The sequence below is a fragment of the Myotis lucifugus genome, unplaced genomic scaffold (assembly GCF_000147115.1).
Source record: "Myotis lucifugus unplaced genomic scaffold, Myoluc2.0 scaffold_1, whole genome shotgun sequence".
In the NCBI taxonomy this organism is placed as follows: Eukaryota; Metazoa; Chordata; class Mammalia; order Chiroptera; family Vespertilionidae; genus Myotis; species Myotis lucifugus.
This window is the reverse complement of record NW_005871049.1, coordinates 16,371,677-16,380,311: the sequence shown is the minus strand read 5'-3', so window position 1 is coordinate 16,380,311 and position 8,635 is coordinate 16,371,677.

Genomic DNA, 8,635 nt, shown 5'->3' with positions numbered 1-8,635 from the left:
TGGGGTGACCTGGATGGGCTGTTCCCTTGGGGATAAAACTCATGGTAGTTGTATTGCTGTGGTTGTTTTCTTTTCTAACCTAGTTGATTCCCAGAGAGTAATTTCTCACATAGAAGCTGGTCCCTTGTGTAACACCTAAAAGGCTGGAATATTGGACACATGCTCCAATTTTTCCCCTCCTCAGGGGGAAGCCAGGATTTGGGTCTTTTCCTCACTTAGTCTGTGCTAACCTGGGGAAAGGTCGATGGCCAGTGAGTGCATGCTGGCCCAAGCCGTAATTTTTGTTCTCAGTGGCTCCCAACCTGGGGCAAGACTCAGGCAAGACAGAACCAATCCCTCAGGCAGCCCCTCAAAGTGTTAGAATATTGAATAGGTGGACCAGTCCTCTCGTGATTCCGTGGTTCTACAGTGGGGGAGAGATATGGCAAGATGGTGCCATGCATTTTCTACTTGCTTCGATGCAGCTGGACTCATGACCAATTGGGCAGTGGGAGCATCTCAACTGGTCTCTGAATTTTTTCCAAAGGAAACTGATCCATGTGTTGTTGTTGAATCAGTGTGTCCATGTGGGGAAGGAAGTCTGGGCTTTCTATTCTGCCATATTCATGAGAAGTCAGATTGGGTTAGAGCCCACACTAATGACCTTATTCTAACTTCACCTCTCTAAAGACCCTATCTCTAGATACAGCCATGTTCTGAGGAACTGGGGCCTATGCTTTCAACATATGCATTTTGAGAGGATGTAATTCAGCCAATAACAATGCTACAACATGGATGAACCTCTAAAACATTATGCTAAGTGAAAGAATTCAGACAGAAAAAGTTATATATTGTGTGGTTCTCTTGTGGAGACAGACTGTAGATTGGTTGTTGCCAGAGGCTGGGAAAGGCTAATAGTGAGTGATTATTTATTGAGTATGGAGTCTCCTTTGGGGTCAATAAAATGTTTTGGAACTGGACAGAGGTGACAATTGCACAACATTGTGAAAGTACTGAATGCCACTGAATTGTATACTTTAAAATGGTTAATTTTATGTTATGTGAATTTCGTATGTTTAAATGAATTTGTGAATTTGATGTTATATGAAAGTGCATGTGTGTTTATCCTATATAAGAAAAGCCTAATATGCTAAGTGTCCAGTCATCCACTCAACCAATCAAAGCATAATATGCTAATGATATGCTAAGGTCACTCAACCGCTCGCTATGACGTGCACTGACCACCAGGGGGGCAGACGCTCCGACCGGTAGGTTAGCTTGCTGCTGGGGTCTGGCCAATCAGGACTGAGTGAGATGGGCCGGACATGCCCTGGAGCCCTCTTATGGTCCCTCCCTGACTGGCCAACCTCCTGCCTCCCTCCCCAGCCCCGATTGTGCACCGGTGGGGTCCCTCGGCTTGGCCTGTGCCCTCTCACAATCCAGGACCCCTCAGAGGATGTTGGAGAGCTGGTTTTGGCCCAATCCCGCAGGCCAGGCTGAGGGACCCCACTGGTGCACGAATTCGTGCACCAGGCCTCTACTGTGTCTATAAAGAGATAAAGCAATGTGGCAAAAGAATAACAATTGGTAAGGCATAAACTTTTTTGTAGGTTTAAAGTTTTTCAAGTAAAATTTTAGAAAAACTGAGAAAATAGTATTTTTTAAAAGCCATTCCCATCACTGTGAGCTTCTCCCTTGCAAAGGCAAAGGATGATGGCTTGTCAGCATAAAAGAAGTTAAGTCAATTCTTAAAAAAGCAAACAGAAGTGAGTGATCAAAGAAAAACACAGGTATATTCTTACAGACTAGCTCTCTGGTTGAACTTTTCCCCACAGAATGCAATGCCTGTTAGTGTTGATGCCCAGATTTTACAAAATGTGTGTATCTCTCAATATAATATTTCCTGGCACATGGTACATGGGAAAAGTTTATAGTTACATTAAGCTAAAACCAAGATTTTAAATAAAACAGTGTATAGAAGGAGTGTTTCAAATATTGCTGGTGCAAAGAGGTTATCATAACATCACACTGTCACTCCTTGATGTTGTGTGTTTGTCCTGACCTTGTTTCCTCAGGGATTTCTACATTTTGGCAAAACCAAAGTTTAATGTTCTGCAATAAGTCCTCCAAAAGTTGAGAAAGGGAAGAAAATCTTGGAAAAGGAAGCAATGGAAGAGAAATGCGACCTACAAAACAACTGTTGACAATTTGCAGTCAACAGGAAGCAATGTTTAAATATTGCATATCCTGATATGATAGTTTGTTACTGACACATATGCCTTTTATTGGTCTTAGCTATATTTCAGGGGAAGGGAGAGGGATAGAGAGATAGAAACATTGACCAGAGAAACATCAATGATCAGCTGCCTCCTGCATGCCCCCTGCTGGGGATCAAGCCTGCAACCTGAGCATGTGCACACAAAGATAAAAGGCAGAGTTGCTTATAAGAGTGAAAACAGGAGACATTTAAATGTCCAGTAGCAGAGAAAAGGTTTAGTAATCTGTGGTACAACCATATTATTAAATAGTATTCAGAAACTGTAATCATGCTTTTAGAGAATATTTTATTGACATGGGAAAATATGCTATATATGAAAAAACAAGTAATACCAAACAATAATTGTTTTTGTTCAAAAGAAGTATATAGATACACAGAAAACAGTGAAAAAAAGTATTTAATTTTAAGTGTTGCACTGTGAGAAATTTTAATTTTCTAAATCATCTGTGATGAGCTTTTATTTATTGTGTCACTAAAATTATAGACTTCGATGTAGTTATAGATATAACTTTTCCGGGTTGCCTACTTTTTCATGTGATTCATTGCCTCGCTTTATTTAAAGTGCTGTAACTAAGTGATCCATCCACTGAACTCATTCACTCTCACTAGCTGCAGTGAATGTTTATACATTGAAAATGCTATTTAATTGACTTGAGAAGGATGTATTTTGCCATCTAAGTTTTATAGTACATCTCTGAAATGGGGAAAATCTCACAGGCACATCTAGAGGAGCCAGTCTTAACTCTCACACACTTAGCCAGGGATCCCACAGGATAATCCTCTAAATATGGCCTAAATCATTTCAACTGCCGTCCATATTGCCTCTTGTTGCCTAAGGCTGAACCAAGATGCTTCCCAGGTAGCTAAGAGACAGGACAAGAAGGTGTGTATTATCAGACTCCTTATTCTCACCCTTTTCAAAGCTTTATTATGGAAAAGAATGTTCACTTGGTTAGTTTAAGGAAAGAAACCCACTTTGTTAAGAAAGTTAAAATAGCATCTCAGAGGCAGAACGCATTATATACTCTACCTCAATTTCCTAGATTATATATACTTGGAGAACTTTTGTGAACTAGTTGTTATTTTTACTTAAAAAAAATAACACACCAGGATGACCGGATTTATCCTGAAGATGGTGCAGTAACTTCAATATTTGATCACCCCATTAGCTGCAAACACGTGGCATAAATTTATAGATAAGATATAAGAAAAGAAAATCCCATAGTTGTATGATGAGGAAGAAAGGTTAGTGGTCCCACCCTATAAGCTAGTAACTGGGAAGGAACAAAGAAAGCATTTACCCAGAGGTGGGCAGCTTCTGGTTCCTCAATTAGAGAACTGGATTCAATTACCTACACATTACGTCACATTATATTTCATGGCAAAGTTTTTGGGGCAAATTGGTGTTATTATATAGACTTAAACTTTCAACAACTAATGAATACTTTGTCATGAGCCATACACTTAAGGTTGCCTGGTCAGGTGGTTTTAATCTAAAGCAAGAGTAACATAATCTATATTTCTCTCTTTATCATCTCTTAATATACTTTATTTAACAATTTACTACACGTTATTAATCTAAGTTCAAATATTTCTTCAATTGAAACTCCTCATGGAAGAACCTGAAATTTTAAAGAAACCATTAGTGATAGCATAATGCAGTGAATTTGTGTTTGAGGTTCATATATTGGATTAGTACTTCATGTACCATCATTTGAACTGAAATATATTATCTGAGATATATTAAGAATTTAGGCATTAAAAATGTGTTCTAGTAAAATTTTCAACATACAAAGCATAGGATAGAGACTATGTCCAGGGCCAATTTTACTAATAAATTTCAAAAATAGTCAGCAATATCTTTGTGTTCTTATTTATTCCTCTCTGAAAGTTATTTTGGCACTTACACAGGTACCAGTGCTGTATTTTACAATATTATTTTGAACAGAAATAATTCTGAAAAGAAGCACGATAGCATCAGAATAGTAATGCAAAGAAACATGTTTTCCCTTAAATCTCAATTCATTTTGTGTAAGAGTAAAACCTCTAAGTAGATCACTTAGGCATCATAGCACCCGTAAGTGAATGAAGCCCTGTCACAGTGAACACACACACACACAGAGTGTGATTCCAGTTGGCATTAGGTGTTTAAGTGCAAGTTTAAAATTTCCTTCCCCTTCCAGATAGGATGTTAGAAAACCCCAGGTGGTAAACTCATTTTAATTTTATTTGTTTTCAGCCTTCACTCCTCTGGCAACTTCAGTCTCTTGCCAAAGAACTGTCCCTACTATTTGGCCCAGTTGTTTTCTGGCAACACAAAAAGGGAGTGGAAATCACTAGAGATTTTTTTTTCTGAGACCAGACATGTGGGGTTGCAGCAGTTGGCAGCTTTTGATTATTCTCCTCTAACAAAAGCTCCCAAAGAAGTTTCAGGGCTGCCCATTTTGTTCACTGAAGACTTCCCTCTAAAGGCATTTCAGGAGGAAAATGGCCTGTACACCTCTTGAAAAGAACTGTCTGGATCCTCTGACTTCTCTCATTCCTTCTCCCTATCACTCTATTCCCTGTCTCCCAGGGCCCTCCTGTTCCATCCCACCCTCCTCACAACCAGCTCTCAAGAAAGGCTCTGACACATTCATTCACATTAAGGCATAACTGACTTGCCGCTCTATCAAGCAGGTAGCAAGAGTCACCTTTTCAGGGGAACTCTGCACTTTTACAGAGTTCCTGAAAGTAAATCTCTAGTTGCAGAGTGTCCAACATTAGCAAGCAGATAATGGAGAGTGGAGAAGAGGCCCTGAATCATATAATGCAAATTGGTGCTTATTCTACCTATTTGTTAGGATCCACCCTAACATGATACAAAGAGGCTCAACTACTTAGATCTGATTAGTAACACAAGCAGAAAATTGACCTATTGCCAGTTGAACTTAAACCTGTAAACAAGTAATACTTAAAACTAAAGACCATATTAAAGTATTGTCTTTTCTTTTTCCTTAAACTTTATTGTTGAAAGTATTACAAGTCCCCCCTTTTTTTAACCTGTTACCCCCCTTACCCCCCAGTTCTGACCCCTCCCCAGGCCATCCCCCGCACTATTGTTTGTCCATGGGCTATGCATATATGCATATAAAGTCTTCATTTAATCTCTTTTAACATGCTTGCAAAAGGAAATATATGTTTAAGGTATCTAAGTATCTACATGCATATAAGGTTGATGAGAGATGACACATTTGCAAAAAGAAATATGTATTTAAATGTTATCCATGTTGGCTTTAGTCATTCAATTACTCTTTGCCATTTTTATGCATCAAACAACAGAGCTAGAGAAAACCATGGCTTTAAAACGGTGAAAATAATAAGGAGAAATATAACTGGAATTCTTTGTTAAGGAAAGCGCTTTGGCTACTTGTGCAATTTGAAATGGCAGCAATTAGTTTCTTAGGGGACCTAATCACTTGCACGAAGAGAAAACATATCATTTTAGATACAGAATCAGCATTTGATTTGATCAGCAAATCCCTATTTGAAGAAAGAAAAATAGCTTCAGGGCCTGGGCAGGCCAGAGTAGTGAACCATGCATGTGAAATTCAAGCCTTTGATTAGGAATATAAATAATTATTAGCTTATACCACATGGTGCTTCTCCTTGTCCCTCTCTCATGCTCTGTATCTGCAGGGTATTTTATAAAATGTAACTGCGGGAGAGGGCAAGCTGGCCAAGGGGCCTGGTCCTCACTTCCCTCTTGTTAACTTTGAGTGCCTTGCTTGCATGCAGATACCTGTTGTCAGAAGCTAAGAAAACTCATAGGTGTCCACTGTAGACAGAACACAGTAACACTGTGAAGCTACTAAGACATCTTGTTTCTGATGCCTTCGTTTTAAAATGACAACTAATTGTACATTCAAAAAGTAAATGTGGACATATTCCATTTTAGGTTATCATGCTTTCGTGCCAAAATTTCCACTGGGATTGTGCGGCCTTTTTTTCTAGACGTTTTATTTATGGAATTAATTTTAATCAAGTAATTTGTATTCATCTCCAGTGATATAAAGCAGTACTACAATCTCCGTTTCTTAGTAAAAGAAACAGAGTGTATTTTGTCTAAACATTTCTCTGAGAAGCAAAACATTGAAATTTGATGGTGAGACTTTCTGAATGTCAGAAATGTATTCTATTCTTAATTTTGAAGAACCTCTGCCTGACTATGTAGACATACAGCATAGTGTGTGGTTATTCAGAGAAATTTAACATATCTTCCCAGTCTGTTTCCTTCCCTGACAATTAGTCTAAATACCGCAGGTGCACAATTGACTTTGTGTCCATTGATGAGATGGATTGGAGGGTTAGAGAGCCTTTGTCCATGGGGCATGGCTTTCTCTCTATATCTGAGGACTCAAATGTCCAGCCAAACTTCCCAGTTTCATTAACATCTAAAGGGATTATGTTTGTTTAGTTCTTTACTAAGATGACAAATGGATAAAATGTGGATGAGTAGTAATCTGAATAAGAAATCAGCAATGACACCCAGTGTGGATTGTTGTTTACCTCCAAGCCCTGGTCTTGTGGGCATGGTCATTTACAGCCCAGTGCCAGTCAGGGTCTCCTTCACGGCCCACTGTCCTAGTTCTGTGTCTATGGCTCACCATTTATTCCTTCACTTACTCTGACCCACATTTGTCTGGCCACTTTCAAATACTAATATTCTTCAGTAATTGTAGAGAAATGGAGTCCCTTTGTCGGCTGCTGTTCTAAGTTCCTTCTTTGGGGTATAGGCTTTCTGTTTCTTGGCAGAGTTAATTCATTTTGCCTTTTCTGTTTCTAATCCTGGCTCTGATTTCCATTGTTCAAATGCATACAATGAAGACACACAAAAGGGTTACACTCTTTCTCCATGATTTTTTCCCCCTCTTCTCATATGCTTCCTGAAACATAGAGAGAGATTTTATAGTCTACCATGGATATAGCTAGGAAGAGAAAGAAATCTTTAAACCCAGAAAAGTATGGGACAATTATCCCATCATTCAAAATTTTAGTTTCTTCTCAAGGTAGTGTTTCCCACAGAGGAGGAAATTTGGTGGGTATATGGATAGAAATTATCATTAGCAATGTGATTCAGGTTCTTTGAACACACACACACGTTTGTATTTCAGAAGTAGAATACATCTTTAGGAAGTTCAACTTTAGATATGTAATATGGAGGTTTTTAATGTGGAAATGGGTTTTAAATACCAAGAAAAACATATTTATGTTTTAAAACATTCTCAGTGTGGCCTGCACTGGAAAGAAGATAAAAATGAAGGTTTAAAGTGTCATATATTCTTCATGCCAGTCATTCAACTATCCATAATTAAGCTACTCCAGAATTAGCTTAAAATCTGCCTTTTCAACCAACAGTATCATGAAACATGTCACCAGAAGAGTGAAAAGAGTGGGCTATACAAATATTGTTTCTAAGAGCTGTCCATCACTATTTCTGGCAATGTTTGTATTAAAAAAAAAGGAAACCTATAAATCAATAGGTACTGCATGACTCACTGCCAGAGCACCTTCAAAAAGTATTAAGGAAGCCAATAAATCAGCTAAGATGATTTTCAGATGAGGACGGAAAAGGTCTCCAGATGCTTCTTGCTCGTCTTGGGACACTGATTACAGACCCAGAACATCTCCCCTCAGCCTCTAAGTCAGTGGTTCTCAACCTTGGCTGCACATTAGAATCACCTGGGAATCTTTTTAAAATCCTGATTTCTGGGCCTCATCCTCCGGAAATTCTGTTTCTTTGTTATGGGGTGGGACCACAGCATTAGTAACAAAGAAACAGAATTTCTGGAGGATGAGGCCCAGAAATCAGGATTTTAAAAAGATTCCCAGGTGATTCTAATGTGCAGCCAAGGTTGAGAACCACTGCTCTAAGTGTTCATCTGCTCTGCTCGGTGCCCATCTGATGTTGTCCTTTTTCTTTTTCTTTTTTCTTTCTTTTTTTATTTTGTTAATTGTTAACTTCATGAGCAACCTATGATGATGAATAGGTCTTGCATGGGAGAAGTTTAGACTAATGTTGAGGTTTAGACTTCTTATGTGTTTATTAAATAAAGGATATTAATGGTGTCCTTCAAGTCTTATTTGTTTACTAATTTTTCATCATTTTACCTGTCAGTCATTAGGAGAGAGGTGTTGAAATCTCTCATTATAACTGTGCACTTATCAGTTTCTCCTATAGTTTCATGCATTTAAAAAATATATTTTGAGATCAATTTATTATTAGAGACATATTACTTAAGAACTGTTATATTGTTCATTATTATGCAGTGGACATTTTATCATTACAGAATGACATCTCTTATCCTTAAAAATGATTTTTCACATAAACTCTATTTT